The sequence below is a fragment of the Mus caroli genome, unplaced genomic scaffold (assembly GCF_978045245.1).
Source record: "Mus caroli unplaced genomic scaffold, Mus_caroli_1 scaffold_2, whole genome shotgun sequence".
Lineage (NCBI taxonomy): Eukaryota > Metazoa > Chordata > Mammalia > Rodentia > Muridae > Mus > Mus caroli.
Genome location: NW_028227257.1, coordinates 37,930,525 through 37,956,301, shown reverse-complemented (window position 1 = coordinate 37,956,301; position 25,777 = coordinate 37,930,525). Strand labels below are relative to the sequence as shown.

Here is a 25,777-nt window from a genome sequence, read left to right as displayed (position 1 = left end):
ATTGAATAAAACCATCCAAGACCTAAAAAGGAAAGTAGACACAATAAAGAAAACCCAAAGTGAGGCAATGCTGGAGATAGAAACCCTAGGAAAGAAATCTGGAATCATAGATATGAGCATCAGCAACAGAATACAAGAGATGGAAGAGAGAATCTCAGTTGCAGAACATTCCATACAGAACATCAGCACAACAATCAATGAAAATACAAAACACAAAAAGATCCTAACTCAAAACATCCAGGAAATCCAGGACACAATGAGAAGACCAAACCTACAGATAATAGGAGTTGATGAGAATGAAGATTTTCAACTTAAAGGGCCAGCAAATATCTTCAACAAAATTATACAAGAAAACTTCCCAAACCTAAAGAAAGAGATGCCAATGAACATACAAGAAGCCTATAGAACTCCAAATAGACTGGACCAGAAAAGAAATTCCTCCTGACAATTAATAATCAGAACAACAAATGCACTAAATAAAGAGAGAGTATTAAAAGCAGTAAGGGAGAAAGGTCAAGTAACATATAAAGGCAAGCCTATCAGAATTACACCAGATTTTTCACCAGAGACTATGAAAGCCAGAAGATCCTGGACAGATGTTATACAGACACTAAGAGAACACAAATGACAGCCCAGGCTACTATACTCGGCCAAACTCTCAATTACCATAGATGGAGAAAACAAAGTATTCCATGACAAAACCAAATTCACACATTATCTTTCCACGAATCCAGCCCTTCAAAGGATAATAACAGAAAAAAACGAATACAAGGACAGAAATCATGCCCTATAACAAGCAAGAAAGTAATCCCTCAACAAACCAAAAAGAAGAAAGCCAGAAGAACAAAATGCCAACTCTAACAACAAAAATAAAAGGAAGCAACAATTACTTTTCCTTAATATCTCTTAATATCAATGGATTCGATTCCCCAATAAAAAGACATAGACTAACAGACTGGCTACACAAACAGGACCCAACAATCTGCTGCTTACAAGAAACCTATCTCAGAGAAAAAGACAGACACTACCTCAGAGTAAAAGGCAGGAAAACAAATTTCCAAGAAATGGTCTGAAGAAACAATCTGGAATAGCTATTCTAATATCGAATAAAATCGACTTCCAACCCAAAGTTATCAAAAAGGACAAAGAGGGACACTTCATACTCATCAAAGGTAAAATCTTCCAAGAGGAACTCTCAATTCTGAATATCTATGCTCCAAATGCAAGGGCAGCCAAATTCATTAAAGAGACTTTAGTAAAGCTCAAAGCACACATTGCACCTCACACAATAATAGTGGGAGACTTCAACACACCACTTTCATCAATGGACAGATCGTGGAAACAGAAACTAAACAGGGACACAGTGAAACTAATAGAAGTTATGAAACAAATGGACTTAACAGATATCTACAGAACATTTTATCCTAAAACAAAAGGATATAATTTCTTCTCAGCACCTCACGGGACCTTCTCCAAAATTAACCATATAATTGGTCACAAAACAGGCCTCAACAGATACAAAAATATTGAAATTGTCCCATGCATCCTATCAGACCACCATGGATTAAGGCTGATCTTCAATAACAACATAAATAATGGAAAGCCAACATTCATGTGGAAACTGAACAACACTCTTCTCAATGATACCTTGTTCAAGGAAGGAATAAAGAAAGAAATTAAAGACTTTTTAGAGTTTAATGAAAATGAAGCCACAACACACCCAAACCTATGGGACACAATGAAAGCATTTCTAAGAGGAAAACTCATAGCTCGAAGTGCCTCCAAAAAGAAACTAGAGAGAGTACACACTAGCAGCTTGACAACACATCTAAATGCTCTAGAAAAAAAGGAAGAAAATTCACCCAAGGGGAGTAGAGGGCAGGAAATAATCAAACTCAGGGGTGAAATCAACCAAGTGGAAACAAGAAGAACTATTCAAAGAATTAACCAAACAAGGAGTTGTTTCTTTGAGAAAATCAACAAGATAGATAAACCCTTAGCTATACTCACTAGAGGGCACAGGGACATCAACCTAATTAACAAAATCAGAAATGAAAAGGGAGACATAACAACAGATCCTGAAGAAGTGCAAAACACCATCAGATCCTTCAACAAAAGGCTATACTCAACAAAACTGGAAAACCTGGACGAAATGGACAAATTTCTAGACAGATACCAGGTACCAAAGTTAAATCAGGAACAAGTTAACAATCTAAACAGTCCCAAATCCCCTAAAAAAATAGAAGCAGTCATTAATAGTCTCCCAGCCAAAAAAAGCCCAGGACCAGATGGGGTTAGTGCAGAGTTCTATCAGACCTTCAAAGAAGATCTAATTCCAGTTCTGCACAAACTATTCCTCAAAATAGAAGTAGAAGGTACTCTACCCAACTCATTCTATGAAGCCACAATTACTCTGATACCTAAACCACAGAAAGATCCAACAGAGATAGAGAACTTCAGAACAATTTCCCTTATGAATTTCGATGCAAAAATACTCAATAAAATTCTCACTAACCGAATCCAAGAACACACTAAAGCAATCATTCATCCTGACCAAATAGGTTTTATTCCAGGGATGCAGGGATGGCTTAACATACGGAAATCCATCAATGTAATCCTCTCTCCTGGGCATATATCCAGAAGATATCCCAACTGGTAAAAAGGACACATGCTCCACTATGTTCATAGCAGCCCTATTTATAATAGCCAGAAGCTGGAAAGAACCCAGATGTCCCTCAACAGAGGAATGGATACAGAAATTATGGTACATTTACACAATGGAGTACTACTCAGCTATTAAAAAGAATGAATTTATGAAATTCCTAGCCAAATGGATGGACCTGGAGGGCATCATCTTGAGTGAGGTAACACAATCACAAAGGAACTCACACAATATGTATTCACTGATAAGTGGATATTAGCCCAAAACTTAGGATACCCAAGATATAAGATACAATTTGCTAAACGCATGAAACTCAAGAAGAATGAAGACCAAAGTGTGGACACTGTGCCCCTTCTTAGAATTGGGAACAAAACACCCATGGAAGGAGTTACAGAGACAAAGTTTGTAGCTGTGATGAAAGGATGGACCATCTAGAGACTGCCGTATCCAGGGATCCATCCCATAATCAGCTTCTAAACGCTGACACCATTGCATACACTAGCAAGATTTTGCTGAATGTAATCCATTATATAAACAAACTCAAAGACAAAAACCATATGATCATCTTGTTAGATGCTGAGAAAGCATTTGACAAGATCCAACACCCATTCATGATAAAAGTCTTAGAAAGATCAGGAATTCAAGGCCCATACCTAAACATGATAAAAGCAATCTACAGCAAACCAGTAGCCAACATCAAAGTAAATGGTGAGAAGCTGGAAGCAATCCCACTAAAATCAGGGACTAGACAAGGCTGCCCACTTTCTCCCTACCTCTTCAACATCTGTACTTGAAATCCTAGCCAGAGCAATTCGACAACAAAAGGAGATCAAGGGGATACAAATAGAAAAAGATGAAGTAAAAATATCACTTTTTGCAGATGATATGATAGTATATATAAGTGACCCTAAAAATTCCACTAGAGAACTCCTAAACCTGATAAACAGCTTCAGTGAATTAGCTGGATATAAAATTAACTCAAACAAGTCAATGTCCTTTCTCTACACAAAGAATAAACAGACTGAGAAAGAAATTAGTGAAACAACACCCTTCTCAATAGTCACAACTAATATAAAATATCTTGGCGTGACTCTAACTAAGGAAGTGAAAGATCTGTATAATAAAAACTTCAAGTCTCTGAAGAAAGAAATTATAGAAGATCTCAGAAGATGGAAAGATCTCCCATGCTCATGGATTGGCAGGATCAACATTGTAAAAATGGCTATCTTGCCAAAACCAATCTACAGATTCAATGCAATCCCCATCAAAATTCCAACTCAATTCTTCAACGAATTAGAAAGAGCAATCTGCAAATTCATCTGGAATAACAAAAAAACCTAGGATAACAAAAACTCTTTTTAAGGATAAAAGAACCTCTGGTGGAATCACCATGCCTGACCTAAGCTTTACTACAGAGCAATTGTGATAAAAACTGCATGGTACTGGTATTGTGACAGACAAGTAAACCAGTGGAATAGAATTGAAGATCCAGAAATGAATCCACACACTTATGGTCACTTGATCTTCGAGAAGGGAGCTAAAACCATCCAGTGGAAGAAAGACAGCATTTTCAACAAATGGTGCTGACACAACTGGTAGTTATCATGTAGAAGAATGCAAATTGATCCATTCCTATCTCCTTGTAAAAGATCAAATCTAAGTGGATCAAGGAACAACACATAAAACCAGAGACATTGAAACTTATAGAGGAGAAAGTGGGGAAAAGCCTCAAAGACATGGGTACAAGGGGAAAATTCCTGAATGGAACAGCAATGGCTTGTGCTGTAAGATTGAGAATTGACAAATGGGACCTCGTGAAACTGCAAAGCTTCTGCAAGGCAAAAGACACCGTCAATAAGACAAAAAGACCACCAACAGATTGGGAAAGGATCTTTACCTATCCTAAATCAGATAGGGGATTAATATCCAATATATATAAAGAACTCAAGAAGGTGGACTCCAGAAAATCAAATAACCCCATTAAAAAATGGGGCTCAGAGGTAAACAAAGAATTCTCACCTGAGGAATGCCGAATGGCTGAGAAGCACCTGAAAAAATGTTCAGCATCCTTAATCATTAGGGAAATGCAAATCAAAACAACCCTGAGATTCCACCTCACACCAGTCAGAATGGCTAAGATCAAAAATTCAGGTGACAGCAGATGCTGGCGAGGATGTGGAGAAAGAGGAACACTCCTTCATTGTTGGTGGGATTGCAAACTTGTACCACCACTCTGGAAATCAGTCTGGAAGTTCCTCAGAAAATTGGACATAGTACTACCAGAGGATCCTGCAATACCTCTCCTGGGCATATATCCAGAAGATGTCCCAACCGGTAAGAAGGACACATGCTCCACTATGTTCATAGCAGCCTTATTTATAATAGCCAGAAGCTGGAAAGAACCCAGATGCCCCTAAATAGAGGAATGGATATAAAAAATGTGTTACATTTACACAATGGAATACTACTCAGCTATTAAAAAGAATGAATTTATGAAATTCCTAGCCAAATGGATGAACCTGGAGGGCATCATCCTGAGTGAGGTACACAATCACAAAAGAACTCAAATGATATGTACTCACTGATAAGTGGATATTAGCCCAGAAACTTAGTATACCCGAGATATAAGAGACAATTTGTAAAACACATGAAACTGGAGAATAATGAAGACCAAAGTGTGGACACTTTGCCCCTTCTTAGAATTTGAAACAATCACCCATGGTAGGAGTTACAGAGACAAAGTTTGGAGCTGAGACAAAAGGATGGACCATCTAGAGACTGCCATATCCAGGGATCCATCCCATAATTAGCCTCCAAACGATGACACCATTGCATACACTAGCAAGCATTTGCTGAAAGGACCCTGCTACAGCTGTCTCTTGTGAGACTAGGCCGGGGCCTAGCAAACACATAAGTGGATGCTCACAGTCAGCTATTGGATGGATCACAGGGCCCCAAATGGAGGAGCTAGAGAAAGCATCCAAGGAGCTAAAGAGATCTGCAACCCTGTAGGTGCAACAACATTATGAACTAACCAGTACCCCGGAGCTCTTGACTCTAGCTGCATATGAATCAGAAGATAGCCTAGTCGGCCATCCCTGGAAAGAGAGGCCCATTGGACACACAAACTTTATATGCCTCAGTACAGGGGAATGCCAGGGCCAAAAAGTGGGAGTGGGTGGGTAGGGGAGTGGAGGGGGAGGGTATGGGGGACTTTTGGGATAGCATTGGAAATGTAATTGAGGAAAATACGTAATAAAAAAATTTTAAAAAAAAGAAAGAAAGAAAGAAAGAAAGAAAGAAAGAAAGAAAGAAAGAAAGAAAGAAAGAAAGAAAAATACAGATGATCAGTAAGTTAGCCAGTATAAAATTTCAGGATCATTTAAACAATGATTAAGAATAGTAATAGTTTATGGAATAAATGGATCATGACAAAGATCACTTGATTCATCCTTTACCTTCTTTTATGACTCTGATCTAAGGCAGTGACCTGTGCATTTAGACATAGGATTCCTGAACTAGATGTTGTCAAGCAAGATAAGACATTCTGAATGGCTTAGACAGTCTATCTACCATTTCCACTGAGGATGAAATTGTTTTGTGAGTACTCCATAAAGCAAGAGGATTAAGTGTGCAATACCTAATGTAATGGAGAAAGAAAATGATGTTGTGTATAGACAGGGAAATAAAGTCACATGTGTTTTACTACAACATCATTTAAGATTGTCTACTTATTGATAAACAATACTCTCTAAAGGGCAGTAGAACCCCAATCACTTAGATGACACAATCAATGTAATCATTAGTTCAAACCAAGTGTAATTATTTGCACTGAACCTGCATAGGACAAGCAGGGTTAACATATGGAGGAGGAAGACATGGAATCCTACGCCTAATTGCTACTACTACTGTACTACTGATGAGCTCTGTCTTGAATAGCCACTGGTAGACCTGTCAGACTCCAATGAAAGTTCCAGTGTTATGTCAACACAGATGGTCCAGGTAAAAATCATAGTAACACAAGCAAAACAAATGTGGGAAAAAGACTAGTAGGAAAGATTGGGTAGACAGAGTAGAAGAAAAGAGGGAGCTAGAAAGGGTGGCGACAAGAGCAATCAGCATGAATTTTATACACCCATGGAATTGTCAAAACACAAATTTAATTAAAAAGAAGCTCTCTGATGGAAGATTTGGTTCTAAAATATTCTAAGTTTTATACTTATTATTTTGTGCAGCTATATTTAAACTTCTTCCTCCATTGAATTCTATGGCACACATTAAGAATATTAATTCAGCAATTATGGAGTTGGTTATGATGGAAAAGTATTTTCTATACAACATGACGACCTGAATTCACATCTGTATCACCCACCAGACATGCTAGGTGCAGCAGCTTTAACCTATAATCCTAGACCAAGGAGGAAGAGGAAGAAAGGTCCCTAGGGCTTGCTGACCCGCTAGACTTGCCAAACTGGTGAGCTCCAGGTCCATTTGGATACTGTGTCTCAAAGTAAGCTGGAAAACATTTGAACAAGATTTTAAAAATTAGGTCAGCCTCGACCTCGATACACATGTGCACACATGTAAAACTACACCCTAACATTCACGTGAGAACACACATGAATTAGTACACAGATATCGCACACACACACACACACACAAGAATAATTCTTCACTATTAAATTTAGATAATAAAAGGTAGTATTTTATAACATTTATACCCCCTAGTCTAGCTCTCTGTACTTATCCTGTGAGGTCATTACTAGACAAACAATCATGATTTGGATCTGGGAAATCTATAGATAACTCAGGCAAAAGAACAAAGCAGACTATGTGGGTGCTTCTGGCTGAACTCGGAGAAGCTAATTTGGACAGATTTCTCTTCTCCTGAAGAAACAGACAGGAGAGAGTGCAAAATGAGCCTTGTTTTTCTATTGGTGCAGCAGTGTAGATAATGGCTCATAGCAACAGTTCCACCCAGAGCAGGCCACCTCTGCTTTGAGTCTGAAAAATAAATTATATTTTCCAATATCTGATATGTTCAGTTTGCTCCATAATTACCACCTCTTTCTTTGCCATTTCTCTCACAAATTTGATATCTTCCCATAATTGCAGTCTTTTGCTCTGCAAACTCACACGCAGCCAGTCAGTCCAACATGTTCATTATTTGAGCAAATTCTTTCCTTTAGGCTCCTCTGGAAATGACCATCTATATCCCAACTGTGGAACTAATATATGCACACTTTAATCTTTTCCTTCACTCATATTTTAGGAAACACAGGCAAACTTAAATTTCATGTTTGTTTTCTAAGCACTGTGAACATTAAGCCCAGGGCGCAGCTGATCAGCACGCTGCACTGACATTCTATAACACAAAAGGTTGTTTGTGGTAATTATTATGCAATGAATTAGAAGGTAACTTAGCATGGGAGAGAAGCTAAGTCAGGTGAAACAAAGTAAAACAGGAAATCTGAGGCCACCTTAAGCTCTCCAAATTTGTGTCTCCTGAAAGTTTTACTGTGTGAACAAGGTTAGTGTGATCCGTTTGCCTGACAGTAGGTTCAGGATCTCTGACTCTCCCGTGGATCTTTGACATATCCCGTTTTCCGTTAACCAGTCTGCTTATTATTCTTTAAAATTGAAGTAAATGAAAGTTGTGTTTGCTTAGAATGTGTTTGGAGAAGTTCATGATACCCGTTGAGAATCTGAAAATGATTGACCCTAAGAGTGGTTCCTTCAGCCACATGTAGGGAATACCACTTTCCAAGGCAAACAATATTTGTATGCAGCTGGACCCCGGCACCATCATCATGCCAATTCCACCCATGGAATGGTAGATCATGGTGCCAGGGTCCAGAAACACAAATCCAATTTAATTCTGGCTCAGAAAAGCAATAAGTGTTTAAATTGGATTTCTGTGGAGTTAGTTCTTATTAGGCTCAGCATGCAAACTGCTTTATAGACATTTATTATTTAATTATTTCCAACAAAGGATCTTATAAACCCAACATCTATAATTAAATGGGAATGAGAGCAAAGGGGGTTTTGATGCTAGCCAACATGTGCTTTGTGACCCAGAACCTGCACTCAGAAGAGCTATCAGGTTTATGCCAAACACCAGGATCTTTGGCCAAAACTTGCTTCATTAAAGTCAGCTTTGCGGCTGTAAGCTTTTAATGTACGATCCCAGTTATCTCTGTCAGCCTTACCTGTGTTGTACAGGGAGTTTAATGGATCAGTGGAATGCAAGGAGGTGTACCTCAAAGCTAGCTGATCATCAGTGGTTCTACTTCCTTTCCAATAATTCCTTCTGTTGAGTCTTGTGCCCTTTCAGACCCAAAAGCAGTAAGGTTTCCTTCTTTCCAAATGTGTGCTTAGCTTCATTCTGGACCCATGTTCATCCCACCACCTTATATGCCAATGTTCAATGGTGGTTTGTCTCTTCCCAGTATTATAGATCTTTGCTACTTCCTCTAATAAATGGCTATGTGAATTAACCACCCAGTGCTTCTTTATGTATTATAGTTTTATAATTGCACTGGTTATAGTGGGAGATTTCCAGACACATGGCATAATTCAAGCCAGTACCTCTAATAGGTGACATGGCATCTCTACCATGATAGAGATGCCTAACCTCAAGAAGTCCAGCCTCACAACTACCTGGCTCACAGCATTGATAAAGAATAATCATTTGATTTACTGATACTATAACGAGAACCTCCCCCCCCACACACACACACACGGATGTTGCTGAATGCTCCATAGTCATTCACATAATGATCTTCTCTGTTCCTCCTGCATGTGTGTATGTGTTTATTTGCACATTCATATTTGGGGGAATGTGAGTACATGTCTGCCCTGTTGTACAGAGAAAGTTCATCTTTTAGCTCACACCTTCCAACTTATTTAAAACTGGATTTCTTGTTATGCCCCATTGTTACGTCAGTCTAGCTTGTATATGAGCTTGCAAAGATTCGCATGTCTCTTCTTCCATCTATTTGGGATTACACTCCTTCACTACTGGATGAAGCTCTATATCAGTTCTGGGGATACAAACGTAAGTCGTCACACACTTGTATGGCAAGTGCTGTGCCCATTTAGCCGTCCCTCTGGTTCTAAGATTCACAGAGTATACTTTGTACAACAAGGCTACTAATTATTAGACCCTGTGAAGTTACACAGGGTGATGTTTGTGAACTTTGATGCATTCCAAGAATGAGAGCAACTTGAAGAGAAAAAATAAAATAGAGTATATGTCCATTAGATAAAGCTGATAAAGTGTTTTTTACATGTTTGTATTCTTTTTTGTATTCACAATATATTACTAAAAATGCTATAATATGATGATTCATTGATTTATACTTTTGGAAGGATAGGGATAAAGGCTTTTATTTGAGCTTGGGAAAGTTATCAATATTTACAGTACTGGATAAAATGGTGATCCTCTTCAACAACCATTATCTGCCTGTAGTTCCTCAGAAGAGACCCTCCCTCATCTATGATAAAATGTAGAAAGTCCCCACCTTGTGCAAACTGACTCCAACCATGACTCCATTAGTAAAACACTATATCCTATTTAAAAGTTATCTTTTCATTGCACATTCCCCCCCATTCTCTGGCTCTTACATCCTTTCTACCTGTTTTCCCATGATATTCCATGAACTTGGAAGGGTGTGATGTAGATGTCCATCTAAGACTAAGCAAACATTCCATAAGCATTTTCTCAGCCAGCTGGTCAGCATTGAATGTCTACATTAAGTTCCAACTGCTATAATAACCTATTTTTCCAATGAAGGCCGAGGACAGCACAAACCTATGAAGAAATATATATATAAAACTATTTAAAACACAGCTTGACAATGTGATCATTTAGCAATAGTAGTAGGTTCTCTGCTAGGACCTATCACCTCTCCAGTCACAGATTCTTAGCCAAGTTTATAAGAAAATGCTTAAGTTCTCCAGTATAAAATAGGCCTTGAATTTGGTTACACCCATAACTGGCTGTGCCACTATTACAGCACTGGGCACGACTTGCCTGGCAAGTCACTGTAGATTTTTAGATTCACAGCTAGGTGAGAATCTTGATGACTTTCCCCCTGCACAGTGCCTTCTCACATGAGGAAAACCAACCAATACCGTTGACACATCCAGTATTGTTACAAGTTGATTTCTCTATGTCTACCAAAGTGTCTGATGTCTTCAGCAACCAGTTCTTATCATAAACTTATGGTGGGCAACTAAGTACAATGGCAATAGCCTGTATTGTTTGGGTGGCTTTTGGGGTTTCCATGACCAAAAACTCATGGAGAAGCATCTCAGAACTATCACTGGGATTTTCATTTAATTATTCATGGATTTGGAAAGAAGCATTATTCACCCAGGGAGACTGTCTCTATTCTAATTCTCTTTATTTTATATTCCATTTTTACTAAACTTTTAATTTTGTTTCTAAATAGCTTTTCATAATTTTTAACTTTAGTTACTTCCCACACCTCCCATGCCCACATCCCTTCTTTCTATCTTCTCCTTGCTTAGACCTTCCCTCTACTTTCATGCCCAATATCTGTTATAATTTCCCTTCTATTAAGATGCTTTCCCAACTTCCCTTTACTGGTCCCTTTTTATCATCCTTGTCTTTGCTGGTTCTCTGAGTTAAACACACTACACTAGAAACTCACAGCTAGTTTCTGATTCTGAGGGAAACGTGATGTTTGTCTATTGGGACATGGGTTCTCATTTATTATATTTCCTAGTTCCATTCATTTTCCCAAAAATATCATGATTTCATTTCTCTTTACCGATGAATGAAATTCTGCTGTGTACCACATTTGCATCATCCATTCATTCATTGTTGGTTGTATACACTATTGCTATTGTGAATGCAGCATCAACGAATATCAAACACTTCTTCAAGTTTATATTAGCTATTTTGTTTCCTCGTTGAAAGCTCTTTGTTCAGTTCCATAGATCTTTCTTCCTTTGATTGCTTACTTTTGGAGATTAGGGTTTGGTTTAGTTTTGTTCTTTATCTCTTTATATATTCTAAGGAATAATCATCTTCCAGATTGATAACTGGCAATGTTTCTCTCCTATTTTGTAGGATGTTTCTTCATTTGACTAACAGTTTCCTCTGAAGTACAAAGCTTTGTATTTTGGTGAGGACCTACTTGTTAGTTATTTGCTTTATTTTCTGAGCAACTGGAGTCCTATTCAGAAAGTTCTTACTTGGTGCTAGAATCTAATCCCAGTTTATCCTCTAGAAATTTCAGAGTTTCATATGTAATGTTAATATCTTGATTCATTTAGAATTGACTTTTTTATGAATCCAAGAAGTAAAAATCAAGTTTCTTTTCTCTACATGTGAATATACAGTGCTTCCAGTACCATTCGTTGAAGAGGCTGATCATGTTGTTAACTACCATTATATGAAAACAGAAAACCATTCTGAAAAGGAAGGAATACATTAGGGGATTCGAGATTTTTGGAGTGGAAACTAGGAAAGGGGATAACATTTGAAATGAATAAAGAAAATATCTAATTAAAATAAATAAATAAATAAATAAATAAATAAATAAAGCAAAAGTAGAAGGTATGAATATATTTTTGTCCTTATCTTAGACAGTGTTTAAAATCCAGAATGATTAAAACCCTAGCCCTTATGTTTTATAAAATGTAATCAACAACAGACTGTAGATAGAGCCAGAAAGATTAGAACATTTTTATTTCTTTAATAAAAACTTTTTATTGATTCTCTGTGAGTTTCACAACATACATCCAAGTTCCACTTATCTCTCCATCCCCTCATATCTATTTCCTGTCTTTGTAACCATCCCCTCACCCTATCAAAGAAAATAAAACATACAAACAAAAAATTAAGAGAACAAAGCATAGAAAACATCTTATCCTGGAAGCTGTTGTGTGTCATAGTGTGTCCCAGAGTCTATGTCCCTAGTCTTCATTTGAAAATGCTCATTACAATAAATTTGAGTACTCTGACTTCTGTCACACCATCCGTTTTAGATACACACCAGGACTCCTTCCCCTGAGACTGCTGTGTGTTATGGAGATGCTGCAGTTTTGGATCAGCAGGACCAGCCCTTTCACAGAAAATAGTTCACAGATGAAGTGGATTTTGTGTTGGGCCAACGCAAAGCCCTGAATCTGGGCCTTGATAGTGGCTGAGATTCCTAGCATGCCAGTTCTCCTGCATCCACAACATCAGGACTCTCCAACACTGCTAGGCACCCATTCTGGAATGGGCAGGAGGCTGGGCCCTCTCTCCAACTCTCATGCCCTTGAGGCTGGCTCACCCACACCCATGCCTCCAAAGCCAGTTTCACACTGCTGCCCAGTCAAGGTATAGGACTTCAGCTTGCAAAAAGCTGGGTGGGTTCTCACAATCTCACACTCTTAGGGCTGGCTCACCAGTGCCTTCACCATCAGGGCTAGCTCCAATATGTTGCCTATGCAAAGTTCAAGGTTTACTCTCCAGAATGCTACAGCTGATGAGGGGCAGGGATAGCTCTCCATCTCTCATGACATTGGAGCCAGCTCTCCTGACTACTGCAGGTGGTGAGCGATGACACAGGGCAGGGTGTGTGTGGGGGGGTGTACCACTGTGTCTATTCTACCTGATGGGTAATGAGTGGTGGAGCTTAGGCTATCATGCTCACACCCTTGGGAATGGCTCACCCTTGGCCCCACCACCAGGCCCACGCTCTATTGTGTGGCCCAGGTGAGGAAGCACATGTTTTATTTTTGCAAAAGTTTCTATTTAATATTTTGGTTGTTCATTCTATATGTGACATAAGAAATATAGAGATAAATGACACATAATTTGTATTATCACCAAAAAAGAAAATATTACATAAATATATGACTAGAGTCAAATGTATCTACAAGGGTGGGGAGGGTCTATAGTCCTACAGTAAATGAATGTTTTGACTATATGGAGGATCAGGCTAAATATGAAATAATTAAATACAGTTGGAATAGCTAGAGCCTCTTGATTCCAAATAGTTGATCATCGAGTTAGCTGTCATAAGAGTCTATATTAGCTCCATAAATCAATAATACCTCAATCTAGCCGTTGTATGGCACTTTAGCAATCATACAATACTAGAAGTCTATCTTCATGGGCCTGTGACTATTGTTGATCAAGTCATTTCAGTGAGGACAAGAGATTACAGATTGGGGGCCCGTAAATACTCATAAATCCACTGGACATAAGAAAAGTTTTTTCTTTAGGCACTTGTTATAAGTCTCCATAGTGTGTTTATTCTGGAGTACTGGTAAACCCTAGAGATGTTCAGCAATTCTTTGGTATTTGAAGCTTTTCTTTGGCATTTGGAAACAATAGGTAGGTCCTACTTATTGCTTAGATCTCTTGATATTTTTTCTACTCTAAGAGTAGGAAAAATGTGGAAGACATGAAAAAGAGAAAATCTATAAAATCTATGTCTTTGCAACCAGTACATTATGGTTGGTAAGCACTTTTCAAAATTGACATGGTAGAATTCCTCCCAATTAGCCGTCTGCTCTGGCTATAACTTAAGCTGTCAGTTGAAGAGATGAGAAATGGTGTACTGGTAAGTTTAAACTTATAACAATTTACAATCTGCAAAGGAAATGTGAAAAGAGCAGTAATAGCTAGAAAATTCAAGTGCAGAAATGTACCAAATCAGTCCCACTAACAGTCCTATTTATTTTTAAAACAAGTCCATTTTTGCTACAATATTGCACCTTTAGAAATGAAATCGATTAGTGGACAGTCTAGGTGCCTCCACGATCGGAAAATTGACCACTGTTGGTTGATTACTCTTCACAATCATGGAGAAAAATGCTTATTATATGTATATACCCCTCAGGGGACAAAAAAAATTCTGAGTTTTTTTTTTTTTTATTTTTTAGATGACAAAGTAGTCTTTTTCTACTCTTTTCCCACCCCACCCTCCAATTTAAATGATTTTTCTCTTTACTACTTTTGAGCAAACTCAAAATACATTTTCAATCTAGTGAAGTGGTAGTTTAATTTGACATCTAAAGCAACAAAGTTTCCATGACATCCATTTAATGGTGTACAGGAAGACATAGCTATATATTTCTTCTGACCTTTGATAGCTCATCACAAACATCAATGTTCCTGAGAGTATCAGTTAGTACCTTTGTATCATAAATAACCCATCATGGAAATAAAATGTCAAACAGTTCTCATTTCATCCATAAGACATGATGGCCGGGGGCTGGCCAAATGACTCAGTGGGTATGGGCACTGACTGTTCTTCTGAAGGTCCTGAATTCAAATCCCAGCAACCACATGTTGGCTATAACCACCCGTAATGAGATCTGATGCCCTCTTCTGAAGACAGTGTACTAACAGACAGTATAACAACAAATAGATCTTTGGGCTAGAGCAAGCAGGAACTGAGCGAACAGAGTTGACCAAAGGGAGCAGAGGTCTTAAAAAAAGAAAAAAAATTCAACAACCACATGAAGGCTCACAACCATCTGTACAGCTACAGTGTACTCACATACGTAAAATAAATAAATAAATCTTGATAAAATAAACAAATAAATACTTTAAAAAGAGAGAGAGAGATGATGGCCATTCATCTCTGCTTATAGACCATAGAATTTTAAAACCTCTCAGGTTGATATCAGAAAATGGTGGTACTCTGGCAGACAAGCTGAATGTGAGGCTACCCAGGAGATATGGTTGTTGTTTTCCCCACATGCTCCATTACATTTTATGAACAAGATTGATTAGGTAACAGTTAGGAGAAATGTATTGGGGAAAGATGTAAAAAAAAATCAATATATATGAGTAGTATGCACATGCTGTACTTATATAATGACTTGTCTGTGTGGAAAAATATTTCCCAAAGAAAATTCTGATAATTCTTCCATATGAAAAAGGATAGTCTTGATAATTGCAGGAAAATAATATAATTGTTATATACTCATGCATACTTAGAACTGTATCTAGAATTTCACATTCAACACGAAGAGTCCTGTTCCTTTTATATTCTCCTCCCTTTTGTGCTTTATTTACTGACAGGATATATGCTTGTGTTGTGGTCCTTGACGAAATAAAGACAACGGGAAGTCATAGAGCTTCTCTTTGGTTGCAAAGCTGGATTTTCACAAGTGTTTGGAAGTATAGGTGTTGGGAGCACAAAATCTCGTCTTCAGAACAACCTTTCAAAAGTTGCTTGCCTTAACTAAAGTCTTGAAAGAAGTTATTCATATCCTGTCTTGTACCTTTTAGAAGTTGTATAAAGTTAAACTTCCTGCTGCAAAGAAAACAGTATTGAAATAGGAGGTCACATAATTTCTTGAAATAATTATTTTTAAATGTAACAAATGTTTATTGTTATTTAATCAGCCAATGAAAGCATGCAATAGAAATTTCTGAAAAATACACCACCAGCCCATTTCTGCAAATGCTTTTCTTTTCCAGATGAATAGCTCTGGAAACCTTACCTCCTAACATGGTGTGAATCTTTTGCCCATAAAAGTGAAGCATCTTGAAAAAGGAAAGTGAAATTGAATATGTTGTCTTTGTTTTCTTCTGTCTTGTAATCTCTCTTCTTTTATTGATAAATGCCTAGCAATTCCACCTAAGTAGGAGGGTAGATTTAACCTTCCTCATCATTATTTTATACACGGGAACCTTTCAAATGTAAGATGTAATCACATCTTTAGAAATGGTGAAGAATGTTGTAGTGTATTATATAGTATTAGTATATACTTAGCATAGCACTGAGTTCCATTTCTTTGTCTGAACTGAGGAGCCTGTTAGAAGCAGGGCAATTTCTTTTGTAACAGGGCTAATTCATTTCTATGTAATTTGTGATAGATTTTATATATATATATATATATATATATATATATATATATATATATTCCAAAGTTGTGAATTTATTTAGCTGTGTTATAGTCTTTAAACAAGAAAATATAAACATGTAGAGGCTATAAAGTGTATGAGAGCAAGAATAAAAATGCCTATCATTTTTGTATCTGTGAAGTATTGCATAGAAGAGAGATGTATCTTACTAATAATCTTGCCATCATGATGTTAACTGTCAATTGTCTTAACAAGGCCTAATGACTGAGTTTACCCTCCAAATATCAGATAAAGAAACAGAATATTATTTATGCCAAACCCCAGAATTGGAACTGTGAGGCCATTCTATATGAGGACAAGAACAAAGATCCCCAAACCAAGTCTACACTCTAAGGCCAAAGAAAGTGGTAGGATGATTTTTGTTTATTTGCTTCTTAAATATTTTTAGTCAACCGTTTAGAATTTCATACCATATACTTTGGTCATATCTATGTCCCACATCTCCTCCCAGTTCTACTTCATTTTTCTATTCACCAATATTCCTGTCTACTTAAAAAACAAACAAACAAAAATCTTTCCATTGCTGTTTGTGCTGCTTGTATAAAAATGTGGTACACCTACCAATAATCACAGTCTTAATGTAAACTGACTCTCCCTGTCTCCCAGAAACTATTATTTGCCAGTATCTCCTCAGTCAAGGTTACATCTTCATGCCTAACTTCTCCCTCCACGGTGGGATTTTTTTTTCTGGCTTGAGCTAGTGAAAGGTTTTATTCATGCTATCACAGTCACTATATATGTGGAATCTGGAAAACATTGTTCCATTGTAGTTATCCAGAGCCTATTGGCTATTACAATCTTTTCATCTTCTCTTCTATAGTAATAACAGAGCATTGGAACAAGGAGTATGAAAAAGAAATTCCATTTGGCCTAGCATGCTACAGCCTCTTATATGGGCATATTGATCAAGTGTTGGTGTTAATTACCATATATTATAAGAAGCTTCTCTAATGATGCTTGAAAGATTTATCACTCTGTGGATATAGCAATAAGTCACTGACAATCAGTAATACTATGTCATTTATCAAAATAACATTGGTAGATATTCCCCTAGGGGCTATGACCTATGTAACCACAGGTTCATCACCTTGAAATGATGCCATGTATGGATTCCATCTTGTGGAGAAGATCTTAAATCTAGGAAAGACAAAAAAAAAAAAAAAGTATTTGGTTGTTCCCATACATCCATGCCACTATTACACCAGGGTTATGCATGCCTTGCCAGGATAGTCATAGTTTTGTCTTTCAGAATTCCCCACAATGAGATGGATATTACTAAGTTTCTTCTTATAACAATGTATATAGCACAGTCTAGCACTATGAAAGCTAACTAGTGAAGAGGAAGCTTACAGATGAGTACCAGCTTGATTTATCCTATGACTCAAGTGAGTGCTCTCTTCAGGAAGGTCTTACCATTGAGTATTGAGTTCTTGAGGATAACCACATTTAATGCCAGTAGGTTATAATGCTTGGGGTCTATGAGCTCCAACTGACCAACACTTCCAAAACAGGTAGCACATTCCTAGGACTGCGTATGCATGGTTTTAGAAGGAGCATCTTCAAGTGCTTGGTATGAAAGGAAGAGAAAAATGGGTATAAGAAGAAAAAAGAGAAGAAAATTTGCTATAAAAAATAAATACATAGCAGGCTGAAGAAAGGAAAAAATCAAAGATAATAAATGAGTAGATGTACCTAAAGGAAATGAAGAAATTGTACTTACTTAATGGTGATTAAAATCAATGACAGTCAATAACCAAAAATATGTACTCTCTTATTGCATGACTCAGTGATCTGGCAAGTAATTTTTAAATTACAGCACTGTTATTTCTTTCGATTCTTTTTTATTGTCTGTTTTATGTCTATTTTTTTAAGCATGTGTTAGAGTAGATGACATAAAGAAAAATCTCTTTGGCTCCCCATTGCAGGGAAATAAATAGAAAGATCATACAATTGTATTTCTTTAGCTTGTTGATTTGGCAGCTATTTGTGGGGTGAAAACATCATTTTAATTCCTCCTTAAAAATAGGCTTGAATTCTAACATTAAAATAAATGCTTGCATCAAAATGGTTAAGAATCCATTTTTGTAGTTGACAGCATATGGCTCTGGGACTCAGCCTCTATGTAACAAAATCCTAATAATTAATTCTGTGACCTTATGTAGATCCAGGCAATCACCAGAGTCTTTTTCTTAACCATTATTACTTCATTTGTCAAAAGGAGCTAATAGTAGGCCATGTTGCCTGGAGATTAATAATGAAATAACAATTCATTAATAACTATAAACAAATTTAAAATCATGTTTGGAATTACTCTTTCAAATTAAATGTAGGCAAAACAAAAGTATGCTTTACTTCAATCTCTCTCTCTTTATTATGTAAAAGTCAACAAATCCTTTAAAACCTGCCCGAGGCCTGGCTATCTAAGTTTGCCAGTGAAGTGCCCAATGCAATAGGATTAGCCTCATGAAATACTGGAGGAAAACAGCTTAACATTTTTCTTATAAGTCCTTCAACATACTACTGCATTCTTGGTAGGCACTCAGTTCTTGTCCATCCTTATTATGGAAGCTACAAATTGCTACCTGTACACTGGGTTGACCCCCAGGGTAAGAGTCAAAACTTCTGCCTGATGGGTCTTAGTGTTAGGGGTCTCTCTGTATGGTCCCATCCAGAGATTTTTTCCTTCTGTGAGGTTGAGGACTAGTGAGAGACTGGAACAAGGAAAATTTAACTGGTGAGTCACAAACAGACCAGCAGTCATTGGAAGAGCATCTCCCAGCATCAGCGTCCTCCTTCACCTTCTGACTATGGCTATCCAATATGCTGTTCCTCCAGGCTTGTTTGCATTATCTGCTTTCCGAAGAAACTTTATTTTCCAGACGGTGGACTACAAGGTTTATCTCTGCTGGAGCTCTGTTTAACTAAAGCTAATATACCTTCTTAAAAAACCCCTGCTATCACTTACATAACATAAAAATGTAATTCTCGGCTATTTGAAAATTGGAATTAGAGTTTCCTATCAGGAATCCCTTAAGACAAATGTTAGGTTGTTTTTAATGGTAAAGTGTTTTTTTATTTTTAACCTCCTTTTCATTTTCCAAACCAGCAATTAAAGTACTGACACAGTGTGGCTTTGGTTGAAAGATCCCCAGTGATATCATAGGCTTTGTAGTTTCTGTTCTTGTTGTTGCTGCTGCTGTTGTTTTTTGGTTGGTGGGTTTTATTTTTCTTTTCAGAATCTCTTAAAGTAGCGTATAACCCAAAGGTTCACAACATACCTACTAAGTTCACATTAAACACCCTGTGTCAGAGAAGATATAAAGATGATACAAGACTCTGGCATATTCAAATTCATTTTAAAATATAGTAAAAGATTTGCTTTCACTTTTAAACTTGTAAGGGCCAAATGCATATTTGATTTGGAGAAGTGTCATTCTGGGCGAGACAAAGTATAGTGAGAGAAAATATTCATTAGTTATAGTAATATATAGTTAGTTATTAGTAATATTCATTACTAAATCCAGTATCTATTTCCTACTATGCATAATCTTAGAAATAATGCTCTCCGTCCCATCAAAGTGGATTGATGAGGCTCTGTTTTTAAGTATACAATACCATGGTTGTTTCTGTTTAAGATCAGATCCTATCATATAAAATATTTCCTTCCTATTGTCTACATTCTAGAGAAATAACTCTTTTAAAAGTCTTGCAAGATAACAAAGTTTTCTGTTGGTGCTTGCTCTTACAACTAGATGGGAACTCTGTAGTCCCAACCAGAGCATTTCTAACCCTGCATCACCACCTTTTGCTCTCTCCTGGGGCTTCTGCAGAGCACCCTTCTTTGGGATTTGCAAGTATGTTTTGCCCATACTAAGTTGAGACACCTCTGCTTCTGCCTTGTCTTGGTCCCTGGACTGCTTTCTTGCTTCTCATTTGCTTACCTCCTGCTTGTCCTTCAGATGGTATCTCAGGAAGGCCACGCCCAGTTCCCAGCAAGATCACAGTCTGCAGGCTTTCACTGAAATAGTTGCCCATCTGTCATAGCTCTCCTTAGGACTGCTTCCATAATAGTTCTGTTATTGTCTGACTACCACTTTACATAGATTGGACATTTCATGAAAGTGGGATGGATATCTCTTTGAGGCCACTGTTGCAACCTCCCTATAAAGTACAGTCTAATGAGTGTTTGGTGAATATTTTTTCAATAAATGACAGCATGGGTAAGGAAAGATGGGGGTAAATAGGAGGAAGAAGAGAATGAGAAAGAAAAGAAAGGAAAATGAGGTGGGGAAGGAAGTTAGGAAGAAAGATAAAGAAATGCAGCTATAGTGTGCTTATTGATTGGGTAACTTCATGCCAGCTCACATTCATATGATATATCTATTTTCTTATGGAACTAGGTGGAAAAAGCAGCATGGAAAAGGAAGCCATACAACTGCCTTATTTGATATGTACAGATTTGAGCAATTTGTTCTTCTCCACCCAGACCCTACTTAGGAAAGTTTTCTAGCAATAGTTATGTACACAGTTTTTCTCACTTCAGTACACAGAGACTTGGGAAAGCAATGCAATCTTGCAGATTTATTTAGCAAATAGAATCTTTAAAAGTCCCTCCAAAGCACAGCAGCAGGAAGTCAGTGCCAGTAATCATATGCCATATTTCAGGCTTTTAATTTCCTCGAGATGATATTTCTTCTGATCTGAAAGCTTTGCTCCCTCCCTTGCATCAGATCTTATTTTAACATACTGATTGAGTCTCTTTATTTTACACTTCCTGCTGGGAAAATAGATGCTAAAACGTGTGTAATGTCACATTTACTTTAAGGCATTGTAGGATAAAATTGCAGGAAGCGAAGGCGTGGACAGCAGTGTGTATGTATGTGCACACCTCCATCAACAGTACAGACTGAACATTCAGACTCGTGTCATTTGAAGGAAATGAAAAGGCTGAAATGTGACATGTTTAATCAGATTGCGTTCCTCTGTTTATTAGTGTTTAGTTTTTCCCCTCTCTTTTATGCTGAAACTTACAAAAGCAGTCTCTCTAAACAAATTTCTAATCTGATTATGTTTATCTGTCTACTGTGTTATGTTACTTTTCTTGGCAGGTATTAAGAGTTTGGCCTGTGTGGGTAATGGAATGATATCATACTTCACCGGCCTGTTTGCTTCTTGAGAGACCTTGTTGTTTGCCAAGGCCTGAACAAGTAGTTCACAAACAGGAATGGTGTTGCTTTCCAGGAACATTTGGTAATGTCTGGAGATATTTTTGTTTGTCCCCATTAGTCAGCAGAGTACTAATCTAATTTAATTGACAGAGGCCAGGGACACTCCTCGATATTCAGAGATGCACAGGGAAGCTGCTATGTCATAGAACTAGCCTCCCAGAAATGGCAATAATGCCATAGTGGAGGGACTAAAGATTAGGCCTTAAACTTCAGGTTCCTACCCTTTGACAGAGATCCAGATACCACACAACCCTGTGAGGAATATCACATACATTCATACATGCTATGTTCCTGATGCAGTTAATAGTTGATGAGTATCTTAGCAACTGCTAAGAACAATTGCATTGTTGAAATCTTAATGACTGGACCCTTGCTTACATCTCCACATTCATCTTTTCTGATTTTCTTTTATATCTTGGAACTCTCTTGCAGTTTTACACTAAAGACCCACCATTCATCTCCCTAACTCCATATCCCTACCCCCACTGATCTTGTCTCCCATTCCCTATTTTCAGACCTAAATAATGACAGATCTGACCTGTAGATTCATTCCATCTCAGAACCCAGGTCAATCATCTCCTTGCTCTCTTCCAGAGTATGTTCCCAGCTTTCTATGATAAGTTCCTTTGCTAAAACATCCTGTACATGCCTGAATTTCTTCAGTTCCAACATCTCTGTGGAGAGTTAGAAAAAGGGGTAATAAGTTCTTGGATATGTGCTTAGCCACAGTCATGTGAAAAAGTCATCATACAATTTGAGACCAGAAGGACTAGGATTGTATTTTGTTTTCCTGTGATTCCTTGATGCTTAGTATCAGTTGATAATGGGATAGGAAGGAATAAATTAGCAAGGAATGGAGACTGTTATTCTCCCCTCCCCTCTAGCTCCTTTCCTGCTGGCTTACCTATTCATGCATCCATGATTGTTAACCTACCATATGTTTATATGTTCACAAGTAATTGATCCTTGTTACACGAGAATTGCTTACACCTGAAGGGTCATTCAGAAAACAGCAAAGGAAGCCCAGCAAGCCAAATATGAGACAGAAACTTCACAACTTCTAAAAGGTGAGCAAGCTTTTAAGCTCATGTTTTCCTTTAAAGGTGTAGCTGTCCCTCTCATCAGCCAGTGGTTACAAGGGATGGATGAGAGACTTAGCAATTATTACATTTTTTTTTAAATTCTTCATCAGAAGTCAGAATTTTCATATTTATATGAAAATTTTGGCCACTAGTTCAAAGTTTAAAACAATTCAATACTTTCAAAGCATATGCTAGTGAGATGCTGTTATACCCTTGTATTGACAACAGAAAACGTGATCATGGTCTTTGTTCAATATAAAGGTTCCTTTCTTTTATAACCCACAAAGTGAAGGTATATTTTACCTTCATTTATCTGTAACACAGTTATATATGAGAACACAAAGAGCAATATGCCCTCCCACTGAATGCAAAGGCCACTGGTTATTTTCTTCCTAATAAGGCTAGGACTGGTCATCCTGCTAACTGGGAAGGCATCAATAGGGCCAGAACAGTGCATGTTGCTTTCATGTGAACTGAAGTTTAATCACAGTGTTACATATAATGCTGGTTTCACATGCGTCCTTGTCCCTGTCCCTGTAAGATATAACTCACAGTCTGAGGTGGTAAACAGGGTATAAATCAGGTGGTCAGTCTCTTTGAATCATAAATCACAGGTGTGATGCTTTGGTAATTTAGAACATCAATAAACTCTAGGACAAATAAAAGAAATCACCCTCAGTTTGGATCTCTACCTAGAGTAAGTGCTGCAACTTTCTAATAAATATGACCAAGAATTCTGGGAAGATTTAGACAAGTTTCACCATGGAGACAGGACAGGAGGGAGGAGGAAGACAGAGGAAAAGAGGTGTTGAACATCTCAGGACAAACTGGCTAGCAGTGAAGACTAGGTAAGCTTATCAAAGACAGAAGACACTTGTAGTCTTCCTGGTCATTCAGGGTGAGTAGTATCCCTTATGATATGTGGCTTAAATAACATAACAGTGTGTGTCTTGTAGTGGGTAATTAGAGCTCACTACTGGAGTCAGTGTATGAATCAGCTAACATTGCCCACAACCCATCTAAACATCACGGGTGATGCCCAGATCTTTATTCTGATACTTGTGACGGGGTTGGCTATTCTAGATTGACTTATATCAGTGGCTCTGCCTTAAATGAGTTCCAGCAGGGCTTATCTTTTCAGGGTGAGCTCATGCAGGTCGGATCTTCCTATATTTTCCCTGACACCTCAGGATGAAGAGCAACCACAAGTCAAGAAGAGTTTTTTCCTCATGGGTTACAGGAGCATATAACATGAACACAGCACAAGCCCATATTCAATCTTTGTTTGTAGTATTTCTGATATACTCCCACCAAGGAAAGCAAATCACATGGCCAAATCCAGTTATTCTGTGGGGGAACATATTCATCCTTTAATGGGGAAACTTCAAAGCCACAAGTCAGAGACACCAATAAAGAAGACTTAAAAGAAACAAGTTTTTAAGGGGCTGTGTTCTAAATTATCTTATTACATCTGCAAGTGGGATGCTACAGCCAAGGTGATTCAGTGTGTCCTGTGAATATAAAGCTACCTAGGTGAGTTGTACACTTAAAAGGAGTGGTACCCAGTCCGAGCCAAAGTTAGCACAAAGGCTTTGTCCTTGACAGAATGCAGAGAGTTGATAGAGACTGGGAAGGGGGATAACTGCATGTTAGCCTAGGGCTAACTGTTTTGCTTCTGAGTGATTGGTGAATATTTTAACATTTGCTCATTCTTCTAAAGGGATTATTTCTCTGCCTATTTTAATTTGTTTTGCAAGTCCCGTAATTAACTTTCACCTGTCAGGATACTGCAACTGGTAAACTTGGTGGATGCGAGTGCACGCCTGTCCTGAGCAAACAATGTGCAGATCAAAAGATATAGCCACCTTACATCCATACTATTTTCATGCCATGCAAAACTGTTACCCATTCCTCTTGGATAATCCAGGGAATTTTCCAGAAAAAGTTAGCTATGGGTTCTAGAGAACTTGGAACATTGTTTTATAGACAGTTCAGTATTTTTCCTTTCTATGTGTATCTAGCAGGCTACTTCTGTCAACAAAGACTCATTTCCTCCCTGTGGAAGAATTCTGACACTAGGTGGTAAAGAAAAAAAATCATTGATTATTTTAAAGGCTTATTTATTTTTTACTCTATTATTGATCTTAGTCTCTTCTCAACACTGTGTTTTCAATGTTAGCATACATTCTTAAGTATATAAAACAAAAACAAAAACAATGTGTTGCTATCTGTGTCAGTAACTGGGTCGGGGCAAACATTTCAATTAAATCAACAAACATTTGCCAGGTGCTAACAAAAGTGCAAAGTGCTGTGGTTGAAAACTGTCCTGGAACTCTAACCTACACCTTGCCTTCACTCTGAAAAAGGGTACAAGCTAGCTGTGGATGAACACGGCTCTCAGAGAGACAAGGGTCATGGCTAGGACAAGGCTTCCTGCATGGGCAAGGATCCCTACTCATTCATTCTGCTGTTTCTTATGGGAAAAGGTTTCTTACAAAACCTTTCATACAGGTTTCATACAAAAAAATCATTTCGAACATTAAGTTGAAAGAATAGGACAACAGACATCTATAGTGTTTTTAAGTTCAACAACTGAAATGTTTCCAATTACTGTCCATCAATCCCTGCCTCTATTTATCTATTCACCCCTTTTTCCATTTTGTATGAAAGTAAGTTGAAGTAAATATGACATTTCATCCCAAACAACTCAGCACTTCATCTGCAGAAGGATAAAGATGCTTTGCTATATAATCAGAATCTTATATAATATCCAACCACATTTGAATATCCCCATTTGAACCTGACACCTTTTCAAGGCTTTTGTCGATGTTGAAATAGACATGATTTAAGCATTGAATTTGTTTTCATCTCCTTTTTCGAGCTTTTTAAAAATAGACAA

The 25,777-nt window shown here is 37.6% G+C and overlaps 1 protein-coding gene across 9 annotated transcripts in view; it reads left to right on the top strand.

Moving 5' to 3' along the window:
* Macrod2 (mono-ADP ribosylhydrolase 2) overlaps nt 1-25,777 on the top strand; it is a 2,026,591-nt gene that overhangs the window by 1,602,217 nt on the left and 398,597 nt on the right. The gene's annotated exons all lie outside the window — the stretch shown is intronic.